General features: G+C 38.2%; 1 protein-coding gene across 1 annotated transcript in view; it reads left to right on the forward strand.

Annotated features, from left to right (window-relative positions):
- Nucleotides 1–13,943, forward strand: part of RGL1 (ral guanine nucleotide dissociation stimulator like 1) — a 319,950-nt gene that overhangs the window by 43,459 nt on the left and 262,548 nt on the right. The window lies entirely within an intron of this gene.

Consider the following 13,943-nt stretch of genomic DNA (forward strand, 5'->3'; position numbering starts at 1 on the left):
GATAAATTAAGATAAATACAATATTTATTAAGCACTTACTGTGTTGCAGGCACTATGCTAAATGCTGGGGATACAAACTCAAATAAGCTAGATAGTCCTTGCCCTTAGAGAGCTTATATTGCCTTGGGAAAAGATAATACATAAAGGGGAATTGGAAAAGGAGAGGTTGAGCATGCATGACGGATCTGGCATGAGTAGTTGGAAAACATATTATTAAAAGAATAGTTAGCAGATGGGGGGACAGTGGATAGGACACAAGATGTGGAGTCAGGAAAACTCAGTTTCCTCATCTACAAAATGGTGATATTAATAGCACCTACCTCGTAGAATTGTTGTGAAGCTGAAATGAGATAATGTTTATAAAGTGCTTTGTAAACCTTAAAGTGCTATGTAGATGTTAGTTATTGTTACTATCACTCCTAAACACTCAGAAAGGAAAAAGTGGTGAGCACCAAGAGCCAGGATGGGTTTTTCAGAAAGCAAGTTTTGCCATACTGAGCATATTTCTATTTAACCCGAAGGGCAGTCTCCATTGTGGTGTCACGGGGCTCTGTCTTTGGCATTTTTAACAACTTCCTTTATGGCACCGATGATGTGTATCACATGTGTAGATAACATGTAACTGGATGGGTTAGTTTATACATTGTATGAGAGACTCTAGCTTATCATCCCCAGCTGCTAGTACCTCCCCATAATTGCCTTGATTTACTATTTTTAAACATATTTGCAAGATCTTGATAAACTAGAATATTGGATCAAATCAAATATGATCTCTTTATATCTATCTTATATATTTCTATATATCATTTTATTTTATTTTTTATTTTTTGGTGGGGCAGTGAGGGTTAAATGACTTGCCTAGGGTCACATAGCTAGTAAGTGTCAAGTGTCTGAGGCTGGATTTGAACTCAGGTCCTCCTGAATCCACGGCCGGTGCTTTATCCACTGTGCCACCTAGCTGCCCTATATATCATTTTTTAATAGGTTTTTTTTGAGGCAATTGGGGTTAATTGACTTGCCCAGGGTTACACAGCTTGTAAATGTTAATTGTCTGAGGCTGGATTTGAACTCAGGTTCTCCTGAATCCAGGGCCGGTGCTCTATCCACTGTACCACCTAGCTGCCCCTATATGTAATTTTAAATGTTAGAATGTAGGCTCCTTGAAAATAAGGATTATTAAAAAGTTAGTTACTTTAATTTAAAAAAGAGATAGAGAATAAATTTTTCATATAAGAAATAATAAAGGAGAACCTAAAACAATTGAAGAAGAAATAAAGGCAATTTTTAGAGAAAACTGATACCTTAGAGGACATAAATGAATACTTTCAAAAATCTATAGCACCTAGATTAACCAAATAAGAAGTAGACTATTTAAATAAGATATAAAAAGAAATTGAACAAGACACAAATGAGCTGCCAAAGAAAAAACCCTAGGACCAGATAAATTCTCTGATAGATTCTTTGATAATATCAAACATTCAAAGAACAATTAAATCTCATGTTACACAAACAATGCAATAATAAATAATATAATATGGATTATATAATATATTAAAATAATAAAACAAATGCAATAAGAAAAGAATGCATCATTCCAAGCTATTTCTATGATACAAATATGGCCTTGATACTTAAACCAGTGAGGGACAATCACAGATATAAAATTTTAGGCCAGTATTCCTAAAGAAATTGATGAAAACATTTTAAATAAAATATTAGTAGGTAGACTACAACAACATATTAGAAAGATTATATACTGTGACCAGGTTAGGTTTATGTTAGGAATATAGGATTATTCCAACATAAGGAAGGCTGTAAATATAATTGTTGTTGACTTGTTTCAGTCATGTCTGACTCTTTGTGATCCCATTTGGAGTTTTCTTGGCCAAGATACTAGAGTGGTTTGCAGTTTCCTTCTCCAGCTCATTTTACAGATGAGGAAACAGGGTTAAGTGACTTGCTCAGGGTGACACAGCTAGTAAATGTCTGAGGCCAGATTTAAACTCAAGAAGATGAGTCTTCCTGACTTCAAATCTGGCACTCTATCCACTATACCACCTGGCTGCCCTTAAATATAAGAAACCATGTCAATAACAGAAATAATAAAGAGTATATCACTAGGTGCTGAAAAGGCTTTTTGATAATATATAATATTCATTTCTATCAAAATGCTAGAAATAATAGGAATTATTATCATAGGAATCTTTCCTTAATATATAGTGAATAACAATAAACATTAGTAAATAAAATTTATCTAAATCTAAAAGCAAACATTATATGTCAAGGAACCAACCAAGAAGTCTTTCCAGTAAGATCAGAAGTAAAACAAGGATGCCCATGTGGTGGTGATAACCACTACCATTTAAAACAGTGCTAGGAATGCTAACTATAGCAATAAGCTAAGAAAAAGAACGTAAGGGAATTAGCATAGGCAAAGAGGAAACAAAATTATCACTTTTTGCAGATGACATGATGGTGTATTTAAAGTACCCTAGAGAATCCTCTAAAAATAATTTAAAGAATAATTTCAGTGAAGCTGAAGGATATAAGATAAATATACATATATCATTAGCCTTTCTTTCTATATAAAACCAAAAAGCCTCAGCAAAAAGAGAGAAATTTCATTCAAAAGGAACTTCAGTTCTGACTATGCACTCACAACCAAGCAAAGAGGCTCATAATCACTATATGGTTAGCAGACCAGAACCAGTTACATAATGTCTTTCTTTTTTTTTTTAATATATTTTTTTTGTTGTTTTTGCAGGGCAATGAGGGTTAAGTGACTTGCCCAGGGTCACACAGCTAGTTAAGTGTCTGAGGCTGGATTTGAACTCAGGTCCTCCTGAATCCAAGGCCAGTGCTTTATCCACTGTGCCACTTAGCTTCCCCCTACAGAATGTCTTTCAAGGTACTTGGATTACATAGTCATCACATGTGATTCAGCCAGAACTGGCCCCTCAGCTTCTTCTACATGGGGTATTGCCTCAGCAGCACTCTATACATTCTCATAAGGATGGAGCTAAATAGCTAGTCCCCCATTACACAGATATTTGTTATTTGTATTTTACAGGTTAAAGTAGCTAATAAAGTAGTGGTAATGGGATTTAAGCATGTTTCTTCTGCCTATCAATTCTAATTCTAACTAATGGCCACCTTAAGGGCCAAATTTCATATGGGAAGAGTTAAGTGGGCAGCTTGCTGTAGTATTGTGGTAAGAAAGGAAACAGCCTCTTTCAAAAAAGAAAACAGGTTTATTAATGGGAACAAGTTCAAAACACAAGTGAGGTTAATAGAGCTAGGGAATCTAAATCTCTGGGGTAAAAAGACCCCAGGCACCCCAAACCTGCTTCCAGCTCAGCTAGCTTTGCCTCAAAAAACACAAACTCATTACCACCCAAAATCTGTAGCTCTAAGGAGAATTAGCTTGCAGTCTCTTCTGTTTTGGTCCAAAGGTCAAATACCAACAGCTCCTCTGTCTACCTTCCTTCTCTGTTTCTCTCAGAATCCTCTCCTCTCCCTCCAACTGCCTCTAACTGTCTCTCCCACAGGAAGGGGCGATTCTTAGCCATGCTGAGTCTCCCTATTATAATCTGGCGGGGGGTGGGGGGGTGGGGGGGTGGGGGGGGGCTTAGTTACTTAGTTTCAATAAATGTTCCCTGTGGTTAGAAGTTCCTCTTGTTTGTTCAATTATCTCTCAAAGTACACACCCATCTTCTATTAGGTTTTTAAGTTTACTTTTTTTTTTTTCAGTCTGATCATAATAAAGCAAAGATAGGGTTATAAAAACCCCAAATCACAATTAATTACTTACACTACAAAGAGTATGAGAGAAGTGAACTAAATGAATCAGGAAGTCTCAGTAGATTTATTAGTGGGTTTTAAAAAAGAATTTAGAGTATTTTTTGTTTGTTTTGTTGGAGATACAGTATACGTGTACATATTTGAGATCTGCAAAGTATTTTGAACTATCTTTATAAGTGATAATTGAACTGACTGTTAAAAAGCTAAGATTGTTGAAAACATTGTTTTCTAAAAAACACTAAAAGTGAATATTTGGATACCACCATTAGCCAAGGATGTGCATTCTAGTCCTTGAAATCATTTGGGATTCTCAGTATGTCAGATTTAAAAGCTTTCATTGACTTAGGGGGTTGTGAGAATAGAGGTAGTAAAAGATTCTGTACCTTTGCAAACTAATAACAAGTTTGGGGTCTTTGAAAATAAAAATAATGACCAGAAATTGCTTGGCATTTTTTAAAGTAAATTATCTTCTCTTCCCTCCAAAATATACATTTTGAGTTTACTTAGCACATATAATAATAATAATAATAAGCAATAAAATACTTTAAGCTTTTCAAATTGATTTGCATATATTATCTTATTTGATGCTCATAATAATATGTACCCCACAAGGAGTATTGGACTTGATAGGCAGAAGAACTGTGCTCAAATCCCATTACAATTGTTTTACTAGTTGTAGGACTTTGTGCAAATCACTGACCTTCTTTAGGTTTCTTTACTGGTCTGCAAAATATAGATGATTAACATGTGCATTTTAGTATTAGCATATTTTTAAAAACTTGAAATAGTTTAAGTTTGACACAATAAATAAATGGTACTTTTACTTCTGAAAGGACAAGGGTTAGACATTTGAATTATAAAGCAACATTTTTTGTTTTTAAAACAGTATCACTTCTATATAACAATGTAAGAGACATTTTTTAAAGTTCCAGGAAAAAGTTATTTTTTAAAACCCAAGCAGATTGCTTTGTTGTAGAAACATTGAAGATAAAACATGTGAATCATATTTGGAATTTAAAACAGGATATTGAAACTAACAACAAAAGCGATTGCAAAATCATTAAAGCCCAGAGAGAATTTATAACGCAGTCGGGTTTATGGAGGAAACTGAAAACTTACTTGAAGAAGATAATTATATGGGAATAAAAGCACTGAACAGGCAACTTTAAGGTAATTGTTTCTTGATTGATTTTTTTACTTGAAGACAAAATAAAATCTTATCTTTTATTAAAAACCCATAACTTATCTCTATCAAAATAATATAAATAGTAAAATAGTTATTAAATTGACATATATTTCTTAGAGTCTAATTATCTAGTCCAATTCATATCTAAATCATAAATATTTTTTATAACATCCTTGACAAATGAACATCTAGCTTCCTGAAAGGCCTTTCAGTGGCAGGGAATTCAGTCCCTCACCATGGTGGTTCATTAAATTTTTCCTTATATTGAGCTGATATATTTCTTTGAATAGCTTACTACCATTGGTCCTAGTTCTTTCCCCCAAGATTAATCAAAGGAAGTCTGGCTTTTCCTAAATATTGGTACTGTAGTTCTCTAATTCTTCCTAAGTATTCTTTTCTTTATGTTCAATATTCAGAGCTTTTCAAGTGATCCTCAATTTGTTATGGTTTTTAGTTAAATTGGTCAGTTCCCTTTAACTGTTTTTATTTTTATTTTTTGGTGAGCCAGTTGGGTTTAAGTGACTTGCCCAGGGTCACACAGCTAGTAAGTGTCAAGTGTCTGAGGTAAAATTTGAACTCAGGTTCTCCTGATTCCAGGGCCAGTGCTTTATCCACTGCACCACCTAGCTGCCCCTCCCTTTAACTGTACTTCAACTTGTCAATGTCTTTCCTAATGTATTTCCTGAAACTGAACAATATACTCTAGATAACTAACTGGGGTAGACTATAAGGAAGTTATACCTTCCTCATTCTAATACTCTACTTTTAAAAAAGAACTTTATGTTTTCTATTTCTGTAATTTAATTTTTGAAATTTAAGTCAACAAGAATTTATTAAGAATGTACTGGGGCAGCTAGATGTCGCAGTGGATAGAACACCGGCCCTGGAGTCAAGTACCTGAGTTCAAATCCGGCCTCAGACACTTAACACTTACTAGCTGTGTGACCCTCGGCAAATCACTTAAACCCAATTGCCTCACTGAAAAAAAAAAAAAAAGAATGTACCATGTGGCAAACACTGTGCAAAGTATTGGAAATACAGAGTAAGGCAAAAGATTGTCTGAAAGGAGTTCATAATCTAATGGGGGAGGACAACAGGCAAGCAATTTTGTAAAACCAAGATATATACAAGATAAATTTAAAATAATCTCAGAGGAAAGGTTAGCAATTAGCATTGAGGGTGATTGAAAAAGGCTTTATGCAAAAGGTGAGATTTTAGCTGAGGTTTGAAGAAAGCCAGGAGACAGAAAAGAAGAGGGAGAGTATTCTGGGGAGGGAGGGATAGGAAAGGGGGAGAGTGGCCAGTGACAATGCCCAGAGTTGGGAGATGTTGGGTGCAAAACAGAAAGAACATGAGTGTCACTAGATCAAATACTATGTGGAAGAGAACAAAGTGTAAGAAGACTTGATGCCAGGTTATAAAGGGCTTTAAAAGTCAAGGCAAGGGGGCAGCTAGGTGGCGCAGTGGGTAAAGCACTGGCCTTGGATTCAGGAGGACCTGAGTTCAAATCCAGCCTCTGACACTTGACACTTACTAGCTGTGTGACCCTGGGCAAGTCACTTAACCCCCATTGCCCCGCAAAAAAAAAAAAAAGTCAAGGCAATATGAAGCCACTGGAGTTACTGAATGGGAGAGTGATACTTGCACTTTGATAGCTGAGTAGAGGATGATATATTGAAGTAGAAGAGGATGATGTATTGAAGTAGACAGAGACTTGAGAGGAGGCCAACCAAAGGCCAACCAAATGTGAGGTAGTGGGGACACCTAGGTGACACAGTGGATAGAATTCCAGTCCTGGATTCAGGAGGACCTGAGTTCAAATCCAGCCTCAGACACTTGACACTTACTAGCTGTGTGACCCTGGGCAAGTCACTTAACCCCCATTGCCCTGCAAAAAGAAAAAAAAAGATTAAATATAATAGGAACAAATGGAAATCTATATACTTGCATTTTTAAAAATTAACTTTACAAGTATAGTTATGGGTGTGCTATACTTTGTGTGAAAATATCTAGGATTTTTAGTGGACTGCAAATGAAATGACCACCCCAAACCTAATGAAATATTTGAAGATTAGTGTCCAGAGCACTAAATTTTATCCAATGATATCATTGAACAATTTCCTGCATGGTATGAATGACCCTGTTTTTTTATTTATTCATTAACTTATTTATTTATCTATTTATTCATTTATCTGTCTATTTATTTAGATTTTTCCCCAAGTAACATGTATAAAGAAATTTTCACATCGATTTTTTAAACTTTGTGTTCCAAATTCTCTTCCTCCCTCCTCTCCACCCTCCCTTAAGAACTCAAGCAATTCAATATAAGTTATACATGTGCAGCCATGCAAAACAACCCTGGGTGTTTTATGGCTATGCCAGTGGAACACCAACATTACAAAGTCCTGCCAAAGTGTAAAGGCTGTGACTATAGACTTTTTAGGGTGTTCCAGGATTGGCATGGCTGTTTTAGGAGAAGCTTATCACAAGGTTGACCTGCCATTTACTAAAGTGTAAAGTGGCTCTTTTCTCCATTGATGGAGGAAATACCTCCACACAATTGGTTACACTTAAATTTTGAAGTGTCCAGAGCAAGGGAGATTGACAGTCCTGCTGTCTGCTGCCTTAGTCAGACCTCATTGGGAATGTTATTTTCAATTTGAAGCAGTCTGTTTTAGGAAGGGCAGTCGCAAGCAAGGAAGTGCCCACCCAGAGAAGGGTGAGCAGGTTGGTGAGGAGTCTGGCAACAAGGTCATGCAAGGATCCGTTGAAGAAACTGGGGGATGCCTCACCTTGAGAAGAGGACACTTAATGATACCTAATCCCCATCCTAAAGTGTGTGATGAACTATCATCTAAGTGAAGAATTAACCTTGTCCTGTTTGATCCTGAAGGAGTAATGGGTGGAAGGTGCAGACATGCAAGCTTTGGCTTGATGTAAGAAGGAACTCTCTTCATTGTAAGAGGAAAGGAGGGCTTGGGGCTGGGCTGGGTTTCTTTTCATTATGGAACCTGAATAACCAATTAAATTCAATCTGACTAGTATTCTTTACGTGGGAGGCACTGGGCTGGCCTAAATACAAGGCTTTTTAAAAAAAATTTATTTATTTTGCAGGGTAATGGGGGTTAAATGACTTGCCCAGGGTTACATAGCTAGTAAGTGTCAAATGTCTGAGACTGGATTTGAACTCAGGTCCTCCTGAATCCAGGGCCAGTGCTTTATCCACTGAGTCACCTAGCTGCCCTAATGCAAGGCATTTTGAGGAGAGAGAATACTTCTAGCTGGGTAGAGAATGAAAAGCATTTTGGAAGCAGAAGATCTGAGATGAGCCTTGAAAGAAGCTGTGGATTCTAAGAGGTGAAAGTGTGGGGGGAAGCTAGGTGGCTCTGTGGACAAAGCACCAGCCCTGGATTCAGGAAGACCTGAGTTCAAATCTGATCTCAGACACTTGACACTTACTAGCTGTGTGACCCTGGGCAAGTCACTTAACCCTCATTGCCCTGTCCAAAAAAAAAAAAAAAAAGGAAGTGAAAGGAACGAGGGAGTGCCTGCCAGGCCCAGTTTGGGAGCTGGAATGTCAAGTTCATGAAACAGCTACCCCGTCAGTTTGGCTGGAATATAGTGTGAATGACGGGAAGTAATAGGAAACTTATGAAAAGATGATGAATTCTAGTGATATTGCGATGAATGTTGGTGATACTGTGAATGTAGAATCCAGCCTGGCTGGGAAGTAATGCATAATCAGGCTTGGAAGAAAGGAACTTGCCAACTGATTGGTTGTGGGGTCTGAGGGTGAAAGATGACTCAAAGACTCAATAGTGACTGTATGGAGTCTGGGTGACTTGGAAGTTAGTGGTATCATGAAGAGAAGTAGAAGAATTGGATGGAAGGGTGGGTTTTGAAGAAAAGATAATTTACTCAGTTTTGGATGTGTGCTTGAGGTGCCAGTGGAGTATCCAGGTAGAGATGTTCAATGAGCCCAATGATGAGTTTAGTGATGTTCAGGAACTATGGGGAAATAGAACTGAATATACAGATTTGTGAGTCAATTACTCAGAGGTGATTATTGGGGCCATAGGAGTAGATATTGTTAAGTCTAATAAAAACAGAAGATATCCTAGGGTAGATCTTTCAGGGACACATGTAGGGCACAAGAGAAGGACAGTGAACAGCAAAGGAGCCAAGAAGCAGTAGCCAGATATGAAGACAGAGAAACAGGAGAGAATAGTGTCACAGAAACCAAGGGAGGAGAAAAGATTCAGAAAGTAGAGGTGACCCATGGTGTCAGCGGATAACAGAAGGGTTGCAGAAATGTCAAGGAGGATAAGGACTGGGGAAAAGAAAGACATTGCTTTTGATGATAAGGAAATTGCTGGTGACCTTGGAAAGGGCCACTTCAGAAGAATAGTGGATTTTGAAGCCAAATGGCAAAGGAGTGAGTAAGGAACCTTTTAGAGTTTTGTGCTTACGAGCACAAATTGTAACATAAATTGTGACTAGGCCTAAATGATAATGTAGTCATTGGAAGAGAAATTCTTGATTAAATGACAAATAGCTGAGAAATGATCAACAATAGCGTTTGCTAGTTTGTGTGGGAATGTGTGGATTCCAAAGAGATGATTATAGATAGACACATGTATTATAAAACACAGCAGCAGAGGCAGTGTGTTGGGCTAACATAAGTTATTAGACTGACAAAGCATCTCCTTTGGTGCTTGGATTCTACAGAGAGGAAGGCGACTAGAGGATTCATTCCATTTCTGTTTCTGAGTGTCATGGGAGTATAGGGAAAGTATGCTCACCTTGCTCAAGGTATATAGTTTAACCTTATCACACTGTCAACTAGGTTTTTTCTTTTAATATTTTCTAGAATTACTGTAAACACTATTCATTATTCTCAAGTTTGATTCTAGGTTACCAAAATAGGGCTACTTTGAGTTGAAAGGAAGGAAATTGAACTAGGGAAGGGAAAGGCTGATCTGGTTCTGTCTCATTTATACTGGGGGGAGACTCAGCTGGACTGGAAAAAGACCAAAATATCTCTGCCAGGTAAAAGGATGTGTATGAGGTCCAGCTCAGCCAATTATTGCTCCAGAGCCCAGAGGAGATTAGAGTTCTGAACATGAGGTTTGGATTGGGTTTAGGCTATACTCAGGGTACCAGGTTCAGTTCAAGGCTCCCCAAACCACTCTGCAATTGACAGGATATGAAACTGACCATGTTTTTTTAGGAGTCTTTAGAGCTGAGTGTAACCTAGATCCAAACTGGATCTCCCACTTGGTTGCTTGAGATTAGAGAAGACCACTTCTGGGATCAGACACGCCTCTGGGCCTTAGAGCTGCACCAGCCTCTAGAAGAATGCTGGTTGAGTTAGGGTTTGGTGGTGGGGGGGGGTTGGGAGAAGGGCAGTTGACCTCTGGGTTGCCTCTTCAACTGTGGCAAGCTCTGTGGTAGCCTTCTTTGCTTCTGATTTGTCTGATTATATATTGCTGTAGTCATTTGCCCAGGGGAAAATAGTTGATTTTCGTAAGGGACTGCAGGATAGTAGTTGTTTTTTTTCTGGGAAGGAAGAGGTTAACTGTTGTTTCCAAGAACAGCAGCTATTCAAGTTTTTAGATGAAGTGGCCCCTGGGAAAGTGTGGTATGGCAAGTTGCCATCCTCCCAGCTGGAGGGCAGCGACGCACATGCCAAGGCTGGGGGTGTAGAGCTGACTTCTTGCAAGAGTGCTATGAGGATGGAGTCTGATACTGTTTTGGGCTTAGCAGAGACCAGATTGAAGTGCTTAAACCGCCGTCTCTTCACCAAGGACAATTAGACATTTCTTTTCCTTCCATCCTCCCTCTGCTTTATTCTGGATTTTCAATTACAAAGCTCTGGGACAACATTAACTAAAGTTCTTGACATTTGCCAGCCGAATCCACAACACTTGCTGGACATCACTGCGGCCTAAGGATCTGTCTGTTAGCCAGTCTGAAAATGTGCTCTAGCACATTGTTGGCAACCTTTGTCATGGGAGTGAATCTTTGGAGTTGGAGTTCAAATTCAAGTTCACTAGCAATCAGCAACCAAGTCTGCAAACCTGGACCAGCTGAGACTATTGCTCCTGACACAGTTACAGGCAAGGCCAGACCTACAACTTAACTCAGGAGAGAGATCTGGAAAAGGAGGGAGTCCCATTTCGAAGACTTGACTCAGACCCAGAAATTCTTGGCAGCCGTTCCACCAGGGCTGTGGATTTGAGGAAAACAGGCTTGTGAGATTTCCCCTTCTCCCATCTTGCAGTCTGGCTGAGAGCACGGCGAGGTCTTGGTATTTCTGCAGCTGTTTTCAGCCAGGCCTCAAAAACAAAAAAGCAAAGAAGTCTATGGAATCTCAAGGATCCAAGTTTCAATCCCCCACGCTCTTGGATGATCTAAGTGGAAAAAAGTTGTGGCCGAATAAAAGAGAAGGTGTGTGTGACATGTTCCATATGTAAGGCCTCTCCTTCAGATATGATGTCATGTGATGGCCCCTGCAAGCTGCAGGCCTTGTGTAGCTTTTTCACTGCAAGTGTAGTAAGCTGTCTTCAAAAGACCTGTGCACGTTGTACTTCTTGTTCTTTGTTAGTCACATTTTTTCTTTTCTTTTTTCAATTATTCTAGGTATTCTATGTCCCTATATTTGAGTTAAATATCTGTCTAGGTCAGTGAACATTTTAAAACTTTAAAAAGAATTGCTTCTAGTTTGTCCTAGAAAAGGAACTAAGGTGTTTATTTATATTAGTGCTTTTTTTGGCAAGGCAATGAGGGTTAAGTGACTTGCCCAGAGTCACACAGCTAATAAGTGTCAAGTGTCTGAGGCCAGATTTGAACTTAGGACCTCCTGAATCCAGGGCTAGTGCCTTATCCACTGCACTACCTAGCTGCCCCACTATATTAGTGCTTTTAATGAGAGTTATTCTAAATGTCAGTATTTCTTTTGTTTTTGTCAGTTATGTAATGATTGGAATGACGCCACCTACTGGAGACTTGCTGTGGAGAGCTCCACCATGAGGAAAATGCCTCAGAGGCATTGTGGCTTTTCCTTGGCGTCAGGAAATGACATTTGCTCATGGGTGCTGTCTATCAAGTCTACCAGCCAATCAACTGGAGGAGCCTCCTATGGTCTGGGAGGAGACAGGAAGGAGGAAAGGGAGCCTGCGCAGAAAGCGCTGGCCTTTTGGCTTCCGGACTTGATGGTGGTGGCGGCAGAGGACTTCACAGGAAATTTGAGGAAAGATAGGAATGCCAGGCTGTTAGAATTCTGTTCTCAATCTTTTTCTTTCTATTTTCCAATAAACCCTTAAAAACCTAAACTCATTTTATCAGTGATTTTTAGTCAGTTTCCCCCAAACTGGGGGAACACATTAGAATCCACATTTAGAATCTTAAATTACACAGTTAAAAAGCATTTATTTTTTCTATATAAAACATGTCCATATTAGTCATTTTGTACAATAAAACTAGAATAAAAGAAAAAAGAAAGAAAGTAAAAAATAGCATGTTCCAGTCTGCGTTTAATCAGTATCAGATCTTTCTCTGGAGGTAGATAGTATGCTTCATCATTAGTCCTTTGGGATTCTCTTGGATCAGTGCATTGCTGAGAATAGCCAAGTAATTGACAGTTCCTCATCGAACAATATTGCTGTTACTGTGTACAACATTCTCCTGTTTCTGTTCACTTCATTATTCATCAGTTCATGTAAGTCTTTCCAGGTTTTTCTAAAATCATCCTGCTTGTCATTTCTTATAGCACAGTGCTATTCCATTACAATCATATACCACAGCTTGTTTAGCCATTCCTCAATTGATGAGCATCTCTTCTATTTCCAATTCTTAGCCACCACAAAAAAAGAACTTCTATAAATATTTTTTTGTTCAATAGGTATTTTTCTCTTTTTTGGGGATGTCTTTGGGATATATACCTAGCAGTGGTATTGCTGGATCAAAGGGTAGCCCTTTGGGCATAGTTCCAAACTGCTCTCCAGAATGGTTGGATTGGTTTAATTCTACCAACAGTGCATTAGTGTCCCAGTTTTCCCATATTTCCACCAGCATCCAATATTTTCTTTTTTTTGAATAATATTATCCACTCTGATAGGTGTGAGGTGGTACCTCAGAGTTGTTTTAATTTACATTTCTCTGATCAATAGTGATTTAGATAATTTTTTCATATGATTATAGATAGCTTTGATTTCTTTGTCTGAGAACTGTTTGTTCATATCCTTTGACCACTTATCAGTTGGAGAGTGACTTGTATTTTTATAAATTTTACTCAGTTCTCTATATATTTGAGAAATGAGACCTTTATCAGAGGTGCTTATTGCAAAATTTGCCCCCCTCCCCAGTTTTCTGCTTTACTTGTAATTTTGGTTGCCTTGGTTTTGTTTGTGCAAAAGCTTTTAAATTTTATATAATCAAAATAATCCATTTTATATTTTGTAATGCTCTCTATATCTTCTTTGCCCCTAAATTCTTCCCTTACCCATAAATCTGACGGATAAATTATTCTATGCTCTCTTAATTTGTTTATGGTATCACCTTTGATGTATAAATCATGTATCCATTTTTACTTTATCTTGGTATATGGTGTGGGATGTTGGTCTATATTTAGTTTCTGCCATATTGCTTTCCAGTTTTTCTAGCAGTTTTTGTCAAAAAATGAGTTTTTGTTTCAAAAGCTTGGATCTTTGGGTTTATATTGTAATGATTGGAATGACGCCACCTGCTGGAGACTTACTGTAGGAAAGCTCCACCATGAGGAGAAGGAGCCTGAGGGCAAGACATGTGGCTTTTCTTTGGCATCAGGAAGTAACATTTGCTTGTGGGAGGAAGAAGGGGTGAGGCTGGCTCTCTTCTTCTCTTTCGTGAGGACTCTGGTGGAGAGCAGAGCTAAAGATGTGCTCTCCCTTTGATAGATGAATGTAGGCCTTTCTCT

The sequence above is a fragment of the Dromiciops gliroides genome, chromosome 4 (assembly GCF_019393635.1).
Source record: "Dromiciops gliroides isolate mDroGli1 chromosome 4, mDroGli1.pri, whole genome shotgun sequence".
Classification (NCBI taxonomy): Eukaryota; Metazoa; Chordata; class Mammalia; order Microbiotheria; family Microbiotheriidae; genus Dromiciops; species Dromiciops gliroides.